Source organism: Sus scrofa, chromosome 12 (assembly GCF_000003025.6).
Source record: "Sus scrofa isolate TJ Tabasco breed Duroc chromosome 12, Sscrofa11.1, whole genome shotgun sequence".
Lineage (NCBI taxonomy): Eukaryota > Metazoa > Chordata > Mammalia > Artiodactyla > Suidae > Sus > Sus scrofa.
The window spans coordinates 8377904-8400817 of NC_010454.4; the positions used below are offsets into that span (position 1 = coordinate 8377904).

Here is a 22914-nt window from a genome sequence, read left to right on the forward strand (position 1 = left end):
AATTCAAACATACCGTAAGGGCAGAACATATAAAAATTCAGAAATAGTGTCATAGGCATCTTTGAGTAAAAGGCTCCCCAAACTCAGGATTGTGACAGTAGATTATTTTTGGTAAAGGTCCGTGGTGCATCTACATTTTGTTATAACTTGAAAAAAAAAAAAAGGTACTATCCAGTGTAATATCCATTCATGTCTTTGTTTATTTTTTGAATTATTTTTAAGTTTTTTATGGCCACACCCACAGCATATGGGAGTTCCCAGGCCAGGGATTGAACCCGAGCTTCCATAGCCACCCGTGCTGCTGCGCTAGGGTTCTTAACCCACTGACGGCACCGCAGCAGAAACTCCACTTGATTCTAAGTCTTACTTTAATCCAAGTCTAGTTTTTTATGGTGACAACCTATATTTCTTTTAAAGCATTCTTCAATTTTCCATGTGCACGGTGGATAGGAAATGAATCTCTCCCTTTATTCTGAAGCCGTGATTTCCAGGTTGAAGAATAAACAGCTGTTGGGAGTTTCCTTCGATTCACAAACCCGACAAGGATCCATGAGGTTGCGGGTTCGATCCCTGGCCTCGCTCAGTGGGTTAAGGATCTGGCGTTGCTGTGGCTGTGGCGTAGGTTGGCAGCTGTAGCTCTGATTCGACCCCTAGCTTGGGAACCTCCGTATGCCACAGGTGAAACCCTAAAACAAACAAACAAAGAATAAACAGCTGTTAAACCCCTATGTCCTCAGGAGGTTGACTGGCTTTCATTTTAAGCTTGAAGATGAGTTTCATTATCATGTTTCCTGATGCTACGCTCTTCTTTTTTCCAGGTGGAACCAGAGATTCGTGGCTGCTGTGAGTAGGTGCTTCTGACGGGGAAAGAAGGACAAGATGAGAGGTGAGCTGCACGCCGCAGTCACATCCAGCACAGCCACCCCTGCTGCTCCCCTCGCTTTGGGGGTTCTGCTCCTTCTGTGGCACATCCTGATTCCCTGACATCCCTCCACACCTGTGTGCCAGCCCAGAGGTGGTGCTGGGCAGGCGGGAGCCTTGCAGCTGGCCCTCAGGGAAGGTCCAGAGGCAGGTTAATAAATGCTGACAGTTACTGTGATTCATTCAGGCCAGGCTTGGGTTCTCACAGCTTTTACTCAGATGAACTTATTCTCACCTCTCACCACCCAAACAGATCAGTCATGTTATACCCAACCTGCAGATGAGGAAACTGAGGTCCAGTCATTTGCCTAGAGTTGCAACAGTTAATTTGTGAGGGAGCCAGGGAGCCCCAGCCAGCCCTGCGATCTCTCTCCATTCTGAGCGACAGTGAATTGTCCCGGTGCTGTGCCTCTCCTGGCTCTTTATACACATGGGTCCAAGGCAGGGCACAGAGGTCTTACATTTTGCAAGGAAAGCCATCAGGTAGGTGACTCCAAGGCAGCAGGTGCAGGGACAAAGGGGTATGTGGAATGCACCTGCTGACCTTCACCAGCGCCGAGACTGACCCCAGGATTAAAGGGGATCCCAGGGGAGTTCCCGTTGTGGCTCAGTGGGTTAAGGACCCGACATTGTCTCTGAGAGGATGCAGTTTCGATCTCTAGCCTGGCTCAGTGGGTTAAGGATCTGGCGTTGCCGCAAGCAGTGGCAGCTCACAGATGCAGCTCGGATCCAGTGTTGCTGTGGCTGTGGCAAAGGCTGGCAGCTGCAGCTCTAGTTTGATCCCTGGCTTGGGAACTTCCATGTGCCGCAGGTGGCCATAAAAGAGAAAAAAAAAAGGCTTTCTGGAATGCAGCTGATTGCAGTCTGGCCCTAATAAAGCAGGATGTGGGGCAAGAGGCTACTCCCTGGGTGCAAGGGCTGGGCTTGAGACCCCACGAGCCGCAGCAGTTTGGTTCCGGCTGTAAGTCTTGGTCACACACATGTGTACCGCCAACGTAGCTGGAAGCTCAGACCGTGGGTGTGTTTGATTGGAGGCAGCAGATGGTCTAATGGGGGGAGGGCTGCGTGATGCAAAGCAGGGCTTTGGACCTGGGAGATTAAGGAGCCAGTCCGCCACTGTTGGTCTGGCATCAGGGTAAACAGGATACAAGTTCAGATCCTGCTTCCATCTTTGCTCACCTGTGACCACAGACCGGTGACCTTCACATCGCCAAACCTCCGCTTACACATCTGTAAAACGGGGATGACAAAGCCGCTTCCCTGCCACATTGCGACGTTCAGGGAGAGACTACAGGGTTAGGTGCCCAGCAGCGGGCCTGGGACACAGGAAGCGTAAACGCCGGTTTTATGCTTTTTGTTTTCTTATCAGCACTGTGATCTTGGGAAAACGACGAAGCCTCAGTTTCCTCCTCTGTAAGACGGTGATGCTAATGCCCTATGTTTTTTAAGTTTTTTATTAAAGTATAGTTGACATATGATGTTGTGCCGATTTCTGCTGTGCAGCAGTGACCCAGTCATAAGTGTGTGTGCGGGGCAGGGGGTTGCTACAAAGTTTGGGGGAGTGAGGAAAGTGCTAAGAATAAGCAATCCTGGGAGCTCCTGTTGTGGTTAAGAGCTGAGGACTTAGCCTCAGCTATTCATGAGGACTCGGGTTCGATCCCTGGCCCCGCTCAGTGGGTTATGGATCTGGTGTTGCCACAAGGTATGTGGGGCCCTCAGCAGTGATTTCATCTCTTAAAGATGAAATACACGGCAGCAGAATGGAATTAACACTAATTATTAGTAGTATTGAATGGAATACAATGGAAGTCCAAATGGAATAGCAGAATGGAATGGGGTGTAGCTTGCAGTGGTGGTTTGGATTGGGCACTGCTATATTTGTGGTGTAGGTCAGCAGCTGCAGCAGTACACACACACACACACACACGCATTCCCTTCCTTATATTGTCTTTCCATCATGGTCTATCCCAAGAGATTGGATAGAGTTCCCTGTGCCAGACAGTAGGACCTCATTGCTTATCCATTCTAAATGGGATCGTTAGCATCTACTAACCCCAGACTCCTAGTCCACCCCACACCCGCCCCCAACTAATGCCCTATCCTTAATGAGAGAACACAGGAGGTCTAGGTCCCGGGAGATGCCCCGTCTATTCGTTCTCTTGCTCACCTACCATTATCCGCGTGGATCGATCAGGAGGAAGGCACCAGTGAGGGCTGCTTATCCCTGCATCCCCTGGCACCTGAGCCCTGACAGTTACTCCACGGTGATTTTCCAGTTTGATCCTTCTCCCCTCCCAGGCACCCCACTGCTCTTGACTTTGGAAGACCAAGCTGGGCTACCCCCCTCAGAGCTCCAGCCTTTGGGATTCCAGTCTTTCTTTTCCAGAGTAATGGTATCTGTGTTTTCCCTAAGCCTCTTTTTTTTTTTTTTTTAATCTCTTCATTTATTTATTTATTTATTTTTATTTTCCCACTGTACAGCAAGGGGGTCAGGTTATCCTTAGATGTATACATTGCAGTTACAGTTTTTTCCCCCACCCTTTCTTCTGTTGCGACATGAGTATCTAGACATAGTTCTCAATGCTATTCAGCGGGATCTCCTTGTAAATCTATTCTAGGTTGTATCTGATAAGCCCAAGCTCCCGATCCCTCCCACTCCCTCCCCCTCCCATCAGGCAACCACAAGTCTTATCTCCAAGTCCATGATTTTCTTTTCTGAGGAGATGTTCATTTGTGCTGTATATTAGATTCCAGTTATAAGTGATATCATATGGTATTTGTCTTTGTCTTTCTGACTCATTTCACTCAGTATGAGAGTCTCTAGTTCCATCCCTGTTGCTGCAAATGGCATTATGCCATTCTTTTTTATGGCTGAGTAGTATTCCATTGTGTATATATACCACATCTTCCGAATCCAGTCCTCTGTTGATGGACATTTGGATTGTTTCCATGTCCTGGCTATTGTGAATAGTGCTGCAGTGAACATGCGGGTGCATGTGTCTCTTTTAAGTAGAGCTTTGTCCGGATAGATGCCCAAGAGTGGGATTGCAGGGTCATATGGAAGTTCTATGTATAGATTTCTAAGGTATCTCCAAACTGTTCTCCATAGTAAGCCTCTTTCTTAAACTTAGTTCTCATCATGTCACTTTCTGATTAAGCACAAACCAAAAAACCTCCCATGGATCTCTGTGTATGGTCTCAGCCACCAGATCTCATTGGGAACTCAATTTTACCTTCCCACTCAAATCTGAAGCCTTTCAGCCAAGCTCACCTGTTTGTTTGTTTTGTATAATGATTTTTATTCTTTCTATTACAGTTGGTGTGCAGAGTTGTGTCAATTTTCTGCTGTACAGCAAGATGACCCAGTCATATGTATATATTCTTTTTCTCACATTATCCTCCATCACACTCCATCACAAGTGACCAGATACAGTTCCCGGGGCTATACCATTCCCAAGGCAAGAATTTGCATCTATTAACCCCAGATTCCCAGTCCTTCCCCCCCGCTTGCCCTCCCCCTTGGCAACCGCAGGTCTGTTCTCCACGTCCCTGAGTTTCTTTTCTGTGGAAAGGTTCATTTGTGCCATATATTAGATTCCAGGTATAAGTGATGTCATATGGGATTTTCTCTCTCTTTCTGACTTACTTCACTCAGTATGAGAGTCTCTAGTTCCGTCCATGTGGCTGCAAATGGCATTACTTTGTTCTTTTTCATGACTGAGTCGTATTCCATCGAGCCAAGCTCACCTGTTTTGGATCTCATCCCCAAAGACTAGAATATGTCCACGCCCTGCCTCTGTGCTCTCCCCAAGTCCCCATCGGTGTGCCTCAGTTTCTCAGACCCCCGCACCCACAGGGCCCTGCGGCATTCACACCTCCCCTTTCGGGGCCTCCACTGCAGACTTGCTGTGCCTCCCCAGCTGGCACCTTGAGAGCAGGTGGGGCTGGGGCTTGTTTTCTGCCACTTGGGTGTTCTGGGTACCCACCCCTTTTTCGCCGTTCCTTCCAAAACGCACAGCCCAGGCGCTCAGACGGTGGTGTGGATTCCCCGTGGGAGGATGGGTCTGGAGAGGAGAGGCAGGTGCTGAAATTATCCTTGAGCTGCTGACCGGCGGGCAGTGTGGGGGGTGGGGGCAGGGGTTCATGAGTGACTCCAGGGGGATTTCCAGGCAAATTGTGGGCCCTGCCTTTCTGAGAGCAGCACCCCCCTGCCTCGGCCAGCCCTCTCCCCTCCCTCCCCGGAGACCCTCCCCAACCCGAAGGCCTGTTCCTTCCGTAAGAGGCGCAGCCCTGTACCCCAGTCTGGAGGGCAGCGAGGCCCTCCTTCTTCGTGCCTTCGTCCGGTCATTCATTCATCTGACACACGGTGACTGGGTGGCTGCTCCGTGGCAGGACTGTTCTAGGCAGAGAAGACGACCCCGCTCTCATGGAACTTGCCTTCCAGTGCGGGGCCAGCAGATGATCAGCAGCAGAAATAGTAACTAAGTAAACTCTCTAGCACCGAAGGAGGGAGAGCCTTGTGGGGAAGAAATAGATGTCAGAGCAGGAAAGGCCCTTCACATGTGCTGGGGGTGGGGGGCCACAGCCTGGAGGACGGTGGACGCCTCATTGAGAAGGTGACACTTGAGCTCCGGCTTCCGGGAGGTGAGCCAGGAAGAGCTAGCTCTCTGCAGGGAGCAGCTCCCTCAAAGCCAAGGCAGGAACCTGGTGTCTTTGAGGACAGGAGTGCGGGTCGGGGTTGGAGCTAAGTGGGGGAGCTGAGGGTCTGGGGATGAGGCCCAGACCGGGGGAGAGCCCGGGGGTCGTCAGACCTTCTCTCTGAGGAATGCTGGGGGCAGTCACAGCAGGATTTTGAGCGAAGCCTGCCGTGAGCCCCCTTGCTAGGGGCTGGTATGGGAGCCGAGGGGCCCAAGGGGCCCTGAGGGGTGAGGGTTCAAACACCTACACGTGACAATATAATGATGTCCCGGTGGTGATGAGCTGAAAACCCGTGAGGCCACTTCCCAGGGGCTGAGTCTCAGCAGCTGTGACTGCCTCACTCCGCAGATCCTCTTGTGTTGGGGTTGGGGCTTAATCCAAGGGTTGTTGTCCCCTCCTCCTGCCAGTGGTGCCACTGGCAGGCTGTAGACTCAGCAGCAAAGACCAGTAGTGAAAGAGGAAAAATAGAGGGAGAAAAAGGGAACAGGGGACAAGTTATAGGAGGCGAGAGACCAGCCGCCCCTGCTTTCCTGTTCCAGTGTGTCAGGGCAGTGGAGATGCGGACTCTTCCCCAGGGACATCCGACAGTGGGCTTGGCACCCCCCCGCCCCCCGGAGTGGCCGGTACCGCTCATGACCATCCCCCACCCCCGTCCTTCCTTCCAAGAAGGCGGTGCCTGACGATTGCAGGAAGCACGGGATAGTCGTGGGAATGGCATGGTTCCTCTGTCATCTAACTGTCCTGTGGTCCCAAGGACCCTCAACGGGGGCACCTCTGAAACAGGGCCTTTCTGCGAAAGCTTCCGTGAAGACCTGGCCGTGGCTGTTAGGAAATGCCCCGTGACGGCAGGTGCACGGAAAACTCAGCCCCTCGTGGAATGCCTGGTGCCCATCTCTGGGGGACTTGGCTGTGACTCGTGTGTGTGTGTGTGGCAGAAGAGCTAGCTGAGGACCATGGCCCACCCCCGCCTACCTGACGATGTCTTAGAAATATCTGCGGGCTCTGTTGGAAACGCTTGGAGAAAGGAAAAGACAACGGGCAAAGCGGAGTCTTTTCCTGCCTGTTTCCCCCAAGCTTGGGTGTCTCTGAGCGGCCCCGCCAAGCTCCTGGGTACCGAGTCACCTTCCTACCCATTGCCTTGTCCTCTTTTTCCCTCCAGACCAAACAGCCCAGAGAGACGGAGGGGGATGGTGGCTGGAGGGCTGGGTCCGTGGAGCAGTCGTCGTAAACAGTGATGTTTCCGTATTACCGACTCGCGTGGCCTTAGCAGACTTCCTTTCAAAGGATGGCCATGTTCACTGCCTTCGAGCCCCAAAGGCTCCTGTGTGAGATCATCACGAGGGAGAACTGTTTTTACAGATGAAAAATCGGACGCCCAGGGAGGACAGGCCCTTTCCTCAGGCCCATCCATCATGTGTGTGGGTGGGTGGGGGTGCTGCGGCCGAAACGGTGATTCCTGCCATGACCATAATTGAGAGCGAAAAGCCGGGGCTCGGGGAGCAAGAAGCAAGTCCCAGTTCTGGGCGGCCGTGGCAGTGACCTCACCCCAGGGGACCAGAGCCATCCAGAGGACTCGCCGACGGAACTTCCCCACGGGGTCCAAATGTGAGTCACCATGGCTCATGTCCCTGCAGCGGGGGCTCTATCACCAGGCCTCCCACTTCACCCCGGGACATCGCGGTCACTGCTTAGGCCTCATGACTCACTCGGTCCCTTGAGCCAGCCGCTGGGGGTGGAGTTTCTCTCCCGGCATCTACCCTTGTTGCTGTGGACGCAGATGCTGTGTGCAGGACGTGTGTGTGTTGGAGGGTGGGGAAAGCACCTCACACCCTGCAGGGGTCAAGCCAAAGCCACTGCCTTCGCAAGTGCCTTTCAAAATGCAGTCTGGAAAGTCCAGGGTGCTCCACAGAGCTAAGACAGCCCCCCCCCCCCGCCCCCACCCACGGGCTGTCCAAACCCAGGGGCGAATTGCTCTGTGATACTGAGAGAGGGAGGTGGGGGAATAAACAAAAACGCCAATGGGGAGCTCCCACGTCGTCGCCCCATCTAGAGGAGCGAGTTCACCCAAAAGGCCAGCGGCTGGCAGGGTGTCAGATTTCCCGCCACACCCAGCGCTCAGCCTCTGCTGTCATTTCTCCTCCTTGGTTTTCATCTTCCAAGGATAGAAATGGTGTCATCTTTTCTCAACCTGTCAGTCTCACACCTGCCGGCAGCCCCTGGGCCGGGAGACACCCAGTGCTGTCCAATTTGATGTCATCTGTGTTTACCGTCTGTCTTAGAAACCAGGTAGCCGAGAGGGACTTTTTGAGGATGGGAAAAAAAAAAAAAAAAAAAAAAAGTAAATCCCCAAACTATTTCAGTGAGGTTTTTTTTTTTTTTTTCAATCTTCATATTTTCTTTTTCTCTCTCTTACTTTCCCTTTTTAATTAAAAAAAAAAAATTCTCTTGAAGGAGAGACCATGCATGAATGGAGAAGGATTACACAAAGAGGTATATGAGTTTGTTTTCCCAGGTGCGATTCACTGGCCATCTATCCAGATGGTTCTTCCTGAGAGAGTTTACTCCAGAGCCACCCAGGGAGCCTGATACCAGTCTTGGCCTTGGTGGCCAGTCTCCCACCTGACACTGGAACTAGGGAAGTGTGTTAACAGTGTGGGACTCGTTTTACCTACCTTCTGCCTCTGTTATTCCCAAGAGGGAAGTTGACTTATTGCCTCACAGTTTTGTCCTTTGGTTCATCAGTTCTGGAACTTTCCACATCTAGTCTGTTTCCAAACAGAGGGTTGGGCAAGTAGGAGAGCCCTGCTAAAGGTCAGAGGTGACATAGACCTAACCCAGCCTCAGGCCTGGGTGGATACCTGTCAGGCTATCTCTCCAGACTCCTCCTGGGTCAGGACTCACTGTCCCAACTGGGGGAGTGGGGTGAGGAGTAGGAGGGTAGAGGCTGGGTCTCAGGGATGCTGCTTAGCCTAAACCATGGGGGTCAGCTCCACAGGGCCCAGCTGACCTGGAAAATAGGTGGTCAAAGGTATGGGCCTGAATGTTCCTTGGCTAAGGTGTGAGAGCTTGTGTGAAGCTCCGGTGACTCATTCTGCTAGCCAGCGATAAAAAGGAAGTGACTCACTTTCAACCCTGAACAAGAACTCCTAAGGCCAGGCCGCCAGCACCTGTCTGGGACTCGGTTAGTTATTAACGCTGCCAGTAAGAGTGTCATGGGAACCGGACGCTGGCCTGGATCGCTGGAGGCAGGCTGGCTGCTCACGGCTCCCACACCATTGACTCTCCTCTTATGGCTCCTTTCCGGCCTGACCCCAAGTACAGAAGGGGCTCTTAGTTGTCCAGCCTCTCCCAAGGTGCCCCTCGGGGCGCAGATTCCACAAAGGATGAGGTTCCTTGAGGGGAAACCACAGCTGACAGATGAACCTGCATCCGGGCATTCTGGGAGCAGGCCGTGGATGGGCTGGGCGTGCCTACCTCGCGCTCCTCACCCCGCAGGTGCCGAGTCCAGAGTTCTGGTTCCTGAGACTCAGTCAGACCTACAGTGCACACCCTCAGGCCATGTGGGCTACCTCGTCCTGGGAGCCCCACCGCGGAAGAACTCAGCCACCTCCCACAGAAGCCCCTGACACGGGATCATCACCTCAGGCCCTATTGACCTGCGGCCCCAGAAGACAGTAGTGTGTTCTCGGCCCCTTTTGCTCTGCGGGGCAGCCAACCACTTCCTGAGGCTGCTGGGGACAGCTTGGGGAGAAAGGGCCCAGCTCTGAGGACGTCTATGGGGCAGGTTGGGAAAGCCCTAGCTCCTGAGTTGAGCCAGGCATTCAAATCAGCTCTGCCCACTCCTCTTCCTTTCTCTGTGCCTGGAAAAGTACACAGTGGACCGCTTCTCCCCCAGGATCCCAAAAGCATGCTTCACTGCCCTCAGGGGAAGCTCAGCCTGGGTACAAGCCGTGCCTTCCCCACCCAGTCCATGCCTTTCCACTTCCAGCCATCAAGCGGGAGGATGACCGTGCACTAAATGGGAAGAGGTGGGGATTTTCATGCGCCAGGCTCCCTGGTCTCCAAAAAAAGGAAGCCAGAGGGAAGAGGCATCCCTGACATTTGTTGCCACTTGTGCAAAGCCCTAAAGTCCTGGTGGGATGTACCGAGAGGGTGGGGACCCCTCTTGTCCCCTGAGCTGTGAAAGGAACCCTGGGCTTAGCCAATAGGACAAACCCTTCCTGGGTGGCCCTGAGTGGGTTATCGAATTGCTCCACCAGAGTTTCCCCATCCGTGAAGTGGGAATCATAACAACACCTGTCCTGCTTACTTGACAGGGTTTGCGTGAGGCCAGCTGAGATCACCGAGCACGTGACAAGGCTCTGAGAGTGGTGAGGGCCACCCAGATTGGGGTTGCGGCACCAGGATGATGACGCTGATTAGCTGCAGAGCAAGGCCCGAGGCCTGTGCTCCCCTGGGAAGGTGGCTTCGCAGGCACCCACCTGTGGCTTAAGAGCTTCTTGGGCCTCCCACAGCTGATAAGTCACCGCCTGGTGGGTGTGCTTTGTCAGGGCTCCAGCATGAACAGACAACCTGCTCTTGCTGATGCAGAGAATGCTCCTCAGCTTTCTCTCCCTTTCTTAGGGGGCAGAGCAGGATAGAAAACATCCTGGGGCCTTATGCCAGCTTTTCCTGAGGGACCCTCCAGCGGCCCGTATAGAAACTCTGGTGGCCCAAGTCCCTTTCTCAGTCCATGTAATCACTGGGCTGCTGATTTCAGCGTCTCCTGCTATACGATCTGTCCTGATTTGTTACCTTCTTGCCATCAGAGGAAAAAGAGTCACGTAGGAGTGTTGGATTATATGCCATATACCAGGGAGCGGCTCAACAAATTGTTGTTGAATGCACAAAGCATCTAATTCTTAGGTTATTTTGCTTTGTAGTGTGCCATGCATTCATTGAAGGGGGAAATGTTGAGATTTAAGGGGGCATCCCTAATGGGGCCATAAGCATCTACTTAGTGCCTTTTCTATGCCCAGCACTGTGCCAGGTGGATTGGGTACCATCTTTGTTCTCATAAAACCCAACTCCTGACTGCCCAGTCCCATCTCCCATCCAGGCCCAGGATCTCACCAAAGTCTTCCCAGAGAGGTGTGTTTTCTGCTTGAGCATTCAGGAGTGGGGAATTTGATCTCTCCTAAGGCCACCTACTCTAACATTGGTAACTCTGTTGGGAAGTTCATTCATTTAGGGAGACGCCGTCTGCCTCCGGCTACTTCCAAAAGGGATTGGCTTCTGGGGCTGAGAGGAATCAGAGACCTTAGGAGGCTGCTGAGACGTGAAGAAAACATGGACTGAAGTGGAGCAAGAAAGGAGATGCAGGCCATCTGTAGTGGATAGAAGTGTCCCCTCCCCCAGAATTCATGTCCACCTAGAACCTCAGAATGGGACTTTATCTGGAAATAGAGTCGTTGCAGTTGCATCTAGTTAAGGATCCAATGGCAAGTCCTTAGAAGAGACAGGGAAACACAGAGAGAAGGCCCCGTGAAGATGGAGGCAAAGATTGGAGTGATGCCTCTCCCAGCCAAGGATTGCTGGGAGTCACCACAAGTGGGGAAGGGGACCTGGAACAGAGTCTCCCTCCAGACCTCCAGAAAGCACCAATTCTACCAACACCTTGACTTTGGACTTCTGGCCTCCAGAACTGTGAGACAATGAATGTCAGTTTTTTTAAGCCACCTGTAATGCTAGGCTGTGTTGTACATAGAGGAGAACTTGTGTGCCAGGAAACCTGACAATCTTCAGAGTCCAGAAAGGTACCAGCCCTGGATTCTCTGACTCTGTTTGACCTCTCTCTGCTAAATTGTCCCCAGTTCCTTCCTCTTTAGTCATAGAAAGGGATCAAACCATCCTTAACCCTCGTACCACCCTGCAGATACATATGTGGCTTTCACAATGACAGGAGTAATTCTAAGATGCTTATCATTAGAAACATGCATAAAAGACAGGGAAAATATTTAGAATCCATACTCATTATACCTGAATCCTTTAGTATAAAGTAATATATTTCAGTATTCTTATAGTTGTTGGGTATTTCATTGTAGGATGACGGCATAGTTATTTTTGAACATTTTCAATGTTTTTTTTCCCCTGCTTTGCTGTGAAATAAGGCCCAGATGACAATCTTGGTAGCAAGAACTTTAGTCATAGCTGTACCAAGTTTCCTGGGGCTCCTGTAACAAATTACCACCAACATGGTTGTTCAACACACACACACATTTATCTTCTAATAGTTCTAGAGGCCAGAAGTCTGAAATAAGTCTTAGGGGGCTAAAATCAAGCTGTTGTCAGGGCTGGTTCCTTTTAGAGGCTCTGGGGGGACATCATTCCAGGCCTCTTTCCGCTTCTGGAGGCTGTTTGCACCCCTTGGCTTGTAGCCACATCACTCCACTGTTTACTTTTGTGGTGCCATCACATCTTCCCCTCTGGCATTAACTCCTCCTATGTTCCCTGCTTATAAGAACGCTTGTGACTGCGTTGAGGGCCCATCTGGATAATCCAGGATATTCTCCCCATTTTAAGATCCTTAACTTAATATCATCTGCCAAGTCCCTTTTGCCATGTGAGATAACATGTGTAGGTTCCAGAGATTAGAATATGTCTATCTTTTGGGAGTGGGGGGCAGGGCAAAGAATGCATTTTTTTTTTTTTTTTTTTTTTTTGTCTTTTCCAGCCACATCTGCAGCATAGGGAAATTCCTGGGCTAGGAGTCACATTGGAGCTGCAGGTGCTGACCTACGCCACAGTCACGGTGACACCGGATCCGAGCCACATGTGCGACCTATGCCACGGCTCACAGTAACACCAGGTCCTTAATCCACAGAGCGAGGTCAGGGATCGAACCTGCATCCTCAGGGACACTATGTCAGATTCTTAACCCACTGAGCCACAACAGGAACTCTTGGGCATGTTGTTTTTTGGAGCCTGTTACCGTGACCATGACTGTTTTCTTACAGTAAATTTGTCCAAGTGGAAAAGGGTGACATTAGGTTATGTGCAATGTTTGGTGACCATATTCAGCGTTAAGTAGCTTCAAGTGGCGTCTTTTTGCTACTGTCCCTTTAAGACCTCTTCTTCGCTCTCCTAGGAGTCAGATCAGTGGATTGGGGGCGGGGAGTGGGGGGCTGTAGGTTGAAATCCCCGTTACAGGAACCATTTAAAGTTAGCCTCGAGAAAGCTGGGGGGCTAATGAGATAATTCCCATTAGGAGAGGAAGGAAGTGAATGTGGCTTGTCATCCCTTCTGTCTCTAATTTATATGATTCACTGAAACCTCCCCTTCTCCCCCCCCCCCCCCGCCGCCCCCCTCCTTCGGCTGCCCCTTTGAATTCTGGTTCCACTGTCCACCCTTGTTCTGCCAGCCAGGGCTCTGGTTTCCAGCAAGTCCCAGCACGCTGGGGACCTGGGAAGGTTGCCTTCCGCCCAGACGAGGCAGTCGGGCTCTGTTCCTGGCAGCCCTGCCAGCGACTCTGTTCTGCGCCTCTTTCTTTTCCCAGAGCCTCACCCGACTGCCCTCCCCTCCCCCGCCCCCCTGCCCCCTGCCCAGCCAACTGGGAAGGGGACTGGTGTCTCTGGACCAAAGAAAAGAGAAAGCTTTCACCGGAACACAGGCAGGCTCCAGGGGACCTCGAGGCCGTGGCTGCCAAGATCTTGTGTGTCCCCCGGCCCCCAACCTCCCTGGACTTTTACAGAGAAGAGACACACACACACACACACACACACACACACACACACATGGGGCTGGAGGGTGGGGAGAGAAGGCAGAAAGAGAACAAGAGGGAGCTCGTTCTCTTCCTGTTTTGCTCCACTGCCTCCGCTGCTGGTCAAAGCTCTCGCTACAAACATGAAAATCCACTTTGGGTCTTCAGTGTGAAGGAACCCATGGTTCAGGGTGTTTGAAATTCATGTCAAACCCTGGAAACACGTCTGGGGGCTGCAGAGAGGGAGACCCGGTCCCATGGCTGGCGCCTTGCCTTCAGAGTGGCCCATCTCCTTCCCTGGAGCTGCTGGGGACCGTTCTCGCCACCCCTTCCCCGTACCCAGGAAGGGTCCCTGGCACGGAGGGAGAGGGAGGCGTGGCTCTGTCTTGCCCCTGGTTGAAGTCTTTCTTCCTCTCATCCTCCCCGAGGGAGGCCATATGGTAGAGTATTCCGAGTCAGGGCCAAGGGCCAGAGCCGAGCTGGCCCTGGGGACAGCCCAGCGGCCCTGATGTGCCGTGTGGGTGGCCTGTCCTGTGAACTGGCGGCCTGACCTCCCAGCGCCTCTGAGAGCCCAGCTGCAGTCTTGGGTAATAGCCTGGCCCCGCCGTGACCGCAGGGTGCTGAGACCCAGCTTCCCTGTCACCTTGGCACCTGCAGCACCAGGGGCTGGCTGGGCTGTGCGGAGCTGGGCAGACCGGAGTCCCAGAGGCACCCTTCAGTAAGGCCATACCAGCTGAAGGCAGAGGGTGTCTGTGCATCTCACCCTTAAATCGTGGCAAAGCTAGTGTTCCCATTCTTCTCGGCACAGATGGGAGTCAAGGGCGTAGCCCCTGTTCTCTCATTGGCCTTGTTCACGGTGGGGCTCCCTCAGGAATGGCCAGTATCACCTGCCCGGGACTCCTGGCTTCATCATCTTCTCCCTGCACGTGCAGTTCTCAGACTTTTTAGGGGCAGTTGAGGCAACATGGAGGAGGTTGAGGTAAGGCTTAAATTAAATGCTAGCAACAACTTTATTGATTTAAAAAAAAAAATCAATTGATTTCCTGTTGTGGTGCAGCAGAAACAAATCTGACTAGGATCCGTGAGGTTTGGGGGTCGATCCCTGGCCTTACTCAGTGGGTTAAGGATCCGGTGTTGCCGTGAGCTGTGGTGTAGGTCGCAGACACGGCTTGGATCTGGCTTTGCTGCCTGGATTCTTTTTTTTTTTTTTTTTTTTTTTTTTTCGGTCTTTTTAGGGCATCACCTGCAGTATATGGAATTTCCCAGACTAGGGGTCACGTGGAAGCTGCAGCTGCCAGCCTACACCACAGCCACGGCAAGGTGGGATCTGAGCTGAATTTGTGACCTATACCACGGCTTGCGGCAACGCTGGATCCTTAACCCACTGAATGAGGCCAGGGATCGAACCCCTGTCCTCGTGGATAGCAGTCATGTTCATTACCACTGAGCCGCAGTGGGAACTCCCGGATGCTGCACCAGGGACAGCACTGGAGGAAAGTACAGTAATAATGACAGATTGTGTTCAGTGAGCCATCGCAACTCTGCACTGGCAGAGATAAGACTTTTTTTTTATTTTTTTAAAGTTTTCTCGATGTTTATTGGATTTACAAGGTTGTGGTCATTTCTGCTGTACAACCAAGTGATGCAGTTATCCGTGTACACACATCCGTTCTCTTTCAGAGTCTTTTCCCATAGAGGAGGTATGACTGTTATTCCTGTTTTACAGACGGGGCTAAAGAGAATTGGGGTCCCTTGCCCGGGCCCCGGGACTGGATCCTTGATCTGACTCCATATTATTCAACTAAGGCGCCTCCAGCCAGAGGTGCTTCCTGAGGTTTTCCCACTGTTAGGTTTGAGTGTCCAGGCCCCATCCATGTCCCTCCCACACTTGTGAGATAAACAGCCTGTGTTGCAAGTGATTCACTTGTTCATTCGTTCGCTGGTTCATGCCTCTCTTCAGGGCAGGACACGAAGCCTGGTACTCTGAACTCAAAGAAGAAAAACGTGGCAGCACCCCTCCAGCTGCCAGCCCTGCCCGGGACCGAGGAAACTGCCAGCACTTGCGGTCCTGAAGTGCCTGTGCCCCTTCTCTCGGTGCCGATGGGCAGTGCTTCTTGCTGTTCCCGCTCCAGACAGCTCAGAGGTCCCTCTGTGTCCTCACTGCAGGCCGATCGCTGGCCCTCGAACCTCAGGGTAGATGGCAGAGTCCAGTGGGGGACTTCGGGGACCGAGTGTGGGGACCTGTCACTTTACGCCTCTTGAGGAAAGAGTCTAGGAAGTGCCCGCCTTGCTGGAACCTCCTCCCAGTTGTTACTCACAGAGGAGAGAGGAACTCTGGCATGGCCCCCCAGTAGGCATCTCTCTGTCCCTTGACCCCCACTATGGCAGCAGGGCTGGGACATTCCCAGGCCCAGTTCCCCCATTTGCTGGTGCCGTCAGAAGAAGGAGATGAGAAGGGCCCTGTGCGTGGCCCTGAGGGACACACTGCAGGATAAGCAGAGGATGTAGGGAGGCTGGGACCGGGGTCTCTATTATCTTCAAGTCCATCTTTAGGAACAATCCTCTACGGATAAACAAGGGATCCAGGCCGGCTGGTTCGGAAGGGTCTTTGATCCACCTAGAAGTTAATGCTTTTCAATGGGGAACCACAAAGCAGCCCCACCCAGGTCCCCGGAGATAACAGGCCGGGCAATCACCCACCACCGGCCTCTTGATAATGCCGGGTTTTATTGAGGTCTAGTTTTCCCCCAATGGGAACACATCCGGCGAGCATCAAAGGGAGCTGGCGTCACCTTGTGCAAAGAATCCTGGGCCCTCAGGTGTGTGCGTGTTGGGAAGGGCGTGTGCATGGCTATGTGTGCACAAGGCTGCCCGTTGGCAATTACTCTGCTAGAGATCAGAGGCCACCAGCCCCAGAGGGGCCTTGGCAAGTCGTCAACTCCATGCCTTTGTTCTGGCTGGTCCCACTGCTAAGATGTCCCTGCAGAAGATGCTTTGACATCTTACGTGTAAAAGCCCCTCTAGGTTGTCCTGTCCTTGACTCTGTGTTACAAAGGCAGTTGGTATAAGAATTTTAAGGAGTTCCCATTGTGGCTCAGCAGGTTGACAACCCGGCTAGTATCCATGACGATGCGGGTTCCATCCCTGGCCTCGCTCAGTGGGTTAAGGATCTGGGGTTGCCAGGAGCTGTGGTGTAGGTTGAGGCTGTGGCTCAGATCCCACATTGCCGTGGCTGTGGTATAGACTGGCAGCTGAAGTTCCGAGTTGACCCCTAGCCCGGGAACGTCCATGTGCTGCAGGTGCAGCCTTAAAAAAATAAAATAAAAAAAATGTGGCTGTTCAGAGAGGACATTTATCATTTGGGACTCGCAGACTTGCTCCTTTGTTGTCTTCTGGAGGGTTTTGCACTTACATGGATCAAACCCCAGGGACGTAAATCTCACCAGTAAGAGTAGAAGACACGGGGTGTGGGGGATGGTGGAAGAATAAATGGGGCATATGAGGTCACATCTTTGCTGGGGCAGAGTTGACAGAGGCAGCGGTTGAGTGTGGTCCTAGGGTGGGGAGGGGCATCCTTCCCACCTGTCCTCAGGCGGTGCCTCTTGGCGGCCTCGTATTTCATCCGAGCAGTCAGGGTGCTGGACATCATGCATTGGCCTCCGGAGACGGGAGCAGAGAAACACCACCATACAAACAGAACATCTGGAAGCTTTCTTCTCCGACACATTTGCAAGAGTTAGGACATTTGCACACAAGGTTTATGGGCTGGAGGGGACCGGGGGATTTTAGTTCAGAGCGAGATACATTCTGACTCTGCGAGGAAGGGCAGTAACGCAGGAAAGGAAGGTGAGAGCCTTGGGAATGGCCAATGCCAGCTGCAACGTCTTAGTTCATCGCACAGGAACCTGTTAAAAGTCTCAGGGGGCAGAAGGGGCACCTGGACGCCTTGGCTCTTGGATAGCACTGGTACAGGGCAACCGGATTTCTCCTTCCTTGCTCCAGTCAGGTGTATCGAGTAGCCTGCAAGAACAGAAAGCAGACCCCCGACCCCCACCCCAGCAGGGAAGGGACCATGCTGGGCCGCTCCATCCCACTGAGCCTTCGCCTCTTAGAGACTCACAGGGCATTCGCTGCTCCTGTACAGATGCACACCTGTGCCTCACCTTTGCATCCAGGCTGGTCAGGTGGGGCTGACATGGGTACCAGCCAGAGAGGCCACTTCATCCTGGGCCTGAGTGTCTCTCGCGCCCTTTCCTCTGTCTTCCTCTCCTCCGGCCCTCTACCTGCTCTTTCTCTCCCCTCTTCACCCCCTTTCCAGCCTCTTCTTTCCCCCACCCTTCCTCCTCCTTTTCTCTGCCTCCCCCCTCCCTCCCCCAGTGACATCCTAGACTTCATGATTTGGGCCAAAGGAAAGAAGGAAACACTTGGCTCAGCATTTCTGCAGGGCAGCCCCCCCCCACGGGGGGGGGCACGGGGGAGGGCAGTGAGGGAGTTGGGGTGGGGGGTGGGGTGGGGGATAATGAAGGCAAAAGACAGTCCCTGCTGGAGAGAGAATTTACACATGACTTCATCCTTCTTTCCAAGGAGCCAGAGCATCAACCTGTTCCCTCTCCCTCTTTCTTTGTGGCTGGTTTCTCTTTGGATTCTCTTCCCCCCACTCGGGGACCCCCAGCCAAGCTTATTTTCAGGGCCTCATTCACTGTCTGGGAAGTTTCTCCTTGCTCAGAGTCCATCCTTGTGGGAGGATTCTGGTTTCAGTGCCTGGGGAGTTTACCAATTGGATGGAGAATCTAGGTTCCCCAGTTCTTCCTGGGCCCCCTCACAGCATCACTGTCTTTATTGAGACAGTTCTTTTTGTGGAGTGAGCTCATGTTTACAGCATCTCGTGGGAGCTGGCTCATTGTGTGCTGGGTTTATTAGGGGAGGAAGCTAAGGCTTTGTGTGGTTATTCATGGGAGACACTGAAAGGTGTCCACCCTGTTCTGATGGGAAATGAGGTGACACAGCCACCAGGAATTCCACCCCATCCAGTCACCCCAGCTGGCAGCTGGGATGTTCATTCCCAAGTTAACCCGGGGCGCGCTTTCTTAGGGTCTCAGGGTCTCGGTCTAGGTGCATCTTGCATCCCGGCCGTTTTTAGGATTCAGGTGTGTTGCTCCTTCTCCAGCTCTTTGCATTGGGCAGCGGTTCTCAGCCCTGGCCCCAGGTTGGTATCACCTGGAGCGCTTTAACGGCAGCCTCGTCCCGCCCTCATGGATTCTGACCTAACCAGGCCGGGGCAGGCCCTAGGCATCGGAATTTTGAAAACCTTCCAGGTGATTCTAATGTGCAGCCAAAGTCAAGAAGAGGGAATGACTTGGCCACCAGGTTTCTCACAGGGAGAGATTTTGCTGCCCCTGCCCTGAACCCAGGCATATGCCAGTGTCTGAGATGTCTTTGATGGTCACAAGGAGAGGGGTACTCCTGGCATCTGGTGGGTGGAGGCCGGGGCTGCTGCTGGACCTCTTAGAATGCATAGAACAGCCCCTTCCTCCCCAAGCAAGAATTGTCCAGCCCCAAATGTCCCTCGTGACATTGGGAATTGGGAAAAACGTGCTCGGGAATGGTGGTCTCACACGCGACTCTGCTTCCGAATCTCCCGGAGCACTTGTTAAAACACAGAGTGCTGGGCTCCACCCGCAGAGATCTTGTTTCGGCAAGTCTGGGGCGAGGCCTGGGAACTTGCATTTCTGACAGGTTCCCAGGTGTTTCTGAAACTGTCGGTCAAGGGCTACACACCGAGGACCACTGCTCTAGAATAACTCTGAATCCTTTTTTCTTAGATCCGTGGTATAGTGTCTCCATTGCAATGGCCAGAGAACTCTGAAATAACAGTGACTTATTAACTAAGACCGAAGCGCATTCTCTTACACAACGGAAATCCAGAGAAAGGCCATCCAAAGCTTGCATGGCAGTTCTGGAGTCATCAGGGATCTAGGCTTCCGTCTTCGTTAGATTCTTAGTGCGTGGCTCTTATTTTCATTGGAGCCCCTCATAGTCCAAGATGGCTGCTAGGCACCAGCCATCATGTCTTCATGGGAGCAGAAGGTAGTAAAGGCAGGTAGGTAACTCTCAGGCTCCTTCAAACACCTTTTGAACAGCCACCCAGAAGGCCCACAACACTTTTGCTTCCATCTCTTGAGCCAGATCTTAATCACATGGCTCGAGCTGGCTGCCAAGACTATGAGAAACAGAGTCTTTTTCCTTTGGGCCACAGTGTGCCAGCCAAAAATCAGAGTTAGATTACTAAGTCTGGGGGGGCGGGGAAGAGAGGATAGATGTTGGGAAGGGCACTTAACAGCTTCTGCCCATGTATGCATGCCTAATCCTTCCTAAGAGGTATCATTTATTTGGCGTCTGCTCTGCGCCATGTGCTTTTCAGGCAGTATCTCATTTAATCCCCAAAGCTTTGCAAGGCGGATAATAATATTATCTGTTTTGCAGATGACAAAATGGAGGCTTTCAGAGATGAAGCCCTGGTGACAGTCACAACCAGTGTCCTTTGAGAGCCCACTGCAAAGCCCGGGCTTCCTCTTGCCCAGTTGCTCGAAGAGACCCGACCTTTTCCTTCCAAGCCTGTAGGCTGTCTGGGAGACCTCTCCAAGCCAGCCACATCCCGCTTCGGAGCAGGCCCGTTCCGTTGTTACAGACTCTCCACTAAGATGCCCTCTTCCCTAAGCCTGTGGGGAGCCAGACAAGGTACGCCCTGATTGACAAGCTTAGTTTCCTATGCTGCCGCAAAATCACCACGGACTTAGTGGCTTAAAACAACACACATTTGTTCTCGTAGCCTCTTACGTTAGCCACTTTCACTGGGCTCAAGTCAAGGTATCTGCAGGGCTGATTCCTTCCAGAAGCTCTAGGGATGAGTGTCCTGGCCTTTTCTAGCGTCTGGAGACCACCTGTGTCCTTGAATCGCTGGCCTCAGCCTCTTGCTTCCATTATCACATCTCCTGCTCCTTCTTTCCATCAGACCTTCCTCTGCCTCCCTTTTAGAAGGATACTTGCAATTACATTTGGTCCCCACCCCCCAACCTCCCCAATAATCCAGGATAATCGCTGCATTGCAGGATCCTTATTCACACTCGCCCGGTCTCTTTTGCTATAGAAGGTAACATTTGCGGGTTGCTGGGATGATTAGGACAGGAGTATTTTTGGGGCTCATATTCAGTCTATCCCAGGGGCCCTCTTGCTGCTGTTCCTCCTTTCCTGGTCCCCAGTTTGTTTGTTTGTTTTCCATGGATTGTTCCGAATGTAGACTATACATACATTTTATTTCCATCCCGGGAGTTTTCAAAGAGGCCAGAGACAGGGTCTGAAGGGTAAGGCCTGGTGGTGGAGGCTTGTCTAACCAGCTCCTAGTGGCCATAGCAACAGACAGGGAAACATTCAAGTGGGAAGAGATTGGGGGAAGGGGATCCGGCCTTAGAGGTGGGAGGGGGTCTTAACCTGGGAAGGCGGGGGGTGGGGAGCATGGACAGTGGACCTGGCAGTCCCCCAGCCAGCTTCCTGAACCCTCCAGGCTGTGTTTCTAAGTGATCTTTCAAATCTGTAGGTGCCTGCTAATCCCTGTGCCTCTATTGCCTTTCTCTAGGCGAATAGAGGCGTGTCTTTGGCCAAATACAAAGGCTACACCTAGAAGAGTTTGATGGGGGGAGGGAGAGAGTGTTAGGCTGATCCTAACCTCCCTCTCCTCCTCTGCCTGCACGCCCTCATTTCCACTCTTCCTCCCAGCCCCCTTGCCTGGGTCTGCCGGGCTGGGATGAGTCTGGGGGTGGGGGGTGCTGGAGGGGTGTTTTGCTTTTTATTTTATTTTGCGCAGGCCTCCCAACATTCCCCTCTGTGTTTAATGTCCCACTGCCAAGTGCATGTGGTTGCCGGGCGACAAGAAGGAAGTCCCTGTGTGATTCACCCGGCTGCTGCTGCCAATTAATTTGCTAGCTGCGTGCGTCTCCCTGGGGAAAGGGCTTCTCCTGGATTTCTTTGGGGCAGCTCAGAGGGCTGCTGGCCAGGAGGGGAAAGGGAAAGCGAGAAAGTTTACCCGAACTTTGAGGTGGTTGGGGGCGATTCCGGATCCAATTGAAAGAGAATGACCAGCCTCGCGGCCGCCCTCTTAACCACCAATCAGAGAGCTGCCTGCAGCGCCGAGGTGCCTCTGCTGAAGCTCATTGGCTGGCTTCTCGGGGGCGTTGCCTCCTACACGCACACCCCCTTCTTGCATATTCTCATGCAGACCAATGTCTTGAACAGTCTTCTCCCTACGCAGTCTCCCCAGGCCTTTTAGGGTGCCGTCCCCCCATCTTTGACAACCAACACCCTTCTGTCTGGTTTCACAACAGCTGCACACATCCCTTACCAGAGATTTAGCCAAAGCCCACAGGAAGGAGAGCACCCTCGCACCAGGCTGAGCCAAAACCCTCCAAGATCTGTAGAGGGACAAAAGGGGCCTCTCTCGACCCGATCTTCCCCAGAGCCTCAGCACCTTTCCCTCAGATGGTGCTGTCCTTCTGGCCTTTGTGCATGAGCGCTGTGGCCTCTCTTCCATGGCCTCCAAAGTGGGGTTGCCTGTCTGGTTTCACTCAGATCTGCACTCGCAGCACCTAACCCAGTGTGGTCCTTGCCAGTGCCTGGATGTGTAGTCGTCCACGTTTCTCCTTGTGGGTTGAGGGTGATTGCCAGAGTCAGAGAGCCAATGAGCAGCCTTGTTACAAGGCCCGGGTTATCTCTGTCTGTGGATGGGTGGCCTGCTTGCATTACTGGAGCAATTTTTAAATGGGGATGTCCCCTGGAAGCATTTAGTGGGACTAAACATATCTGTCACTCAGGAAATGGGTGTGTGTTGGGGGCGTGTCTGGGGTGGTGGGAAACCAGGAAGGCATGACGAGTCCCAGTCCATCTTCATTTATTTGAAATCAGCATGGGGGAAGGAGAAATGTGTCTGATGCTATTCCTCTCCGGGACCCCTGTCCACTCTGGGTGATCTCCCACGTAGCTGTGAAGGGCCTCCCAAAAGCAGAGACGTTCCAGCCAAAGTGAGCGTTAGAATTAGGGACCAGGAGTTCCCTTTGTGGATCAGTGGTTAACGAACTAGGATCCCTGAGGACACAGGTTTGATCTCTGGCCTCTCTCAGTGGGTTAAGGATCTGGTGTTGCCGTGAGCTGTGGTGTAGGTTGCAGACATGGCTCGGATCCTGCGTTGCTGTGGCTGTGGCGTAGGCTGGGAGCTGCAGCTCTGATTGGACCCCTAGCCTGGGAATCTCCATATGCCGCTGGTGCGACCCTTAAAAAAAAAAAAAAAAAAAGATTGGGACCAGATGCTTGCCCTCTTGCACTGAGAACATCGGCAGCCTCTGTGCCTCGATTTGCTCTTCTGTTAACCTGGGTGGCCTGACACCTCCATGCTCCTGACCTGGTATCTCAGGGACGTAATGGTGACGTGCTGAAAAACAGAAGTTTCCACTTCCTCTGGGTTGGCTGTATTCAGTGGTATTTTTTTTTTTTTTTAATCCACTCTGGGT

The 22914-nt window shown here is 52.7% G+C and overlaps 1 protein-coding gene across 12 annotated transcripts in view; it reads left to right on the forward strand.

Moving 5' to 3' along the window:
- LOC102165318 overlaps positions 1 to 22914 on the forward strand; it is a 381153-nt gene that overhangs the window by 173064 nt on the left and 185175 nt on the right. For 10 of the 12 annotated variants that reach the window (XR_002337038.1, XR_002337031.1, XR_002337032.1 and 7 more), the window contains one exon: positions 819 to 886. The gene's annotated coding sequence lies outside the window, so the exon portion shown is untranslated. Of the gene's footprint in view, positions 1 to 818; positions 887 to 19840; positions 20096 to 22914 lie in introns of all 12 variants that reach the window. The other 2 variants (XR_002337040.1, XR_002337039.1) reach the window with 1 other exon arrangement.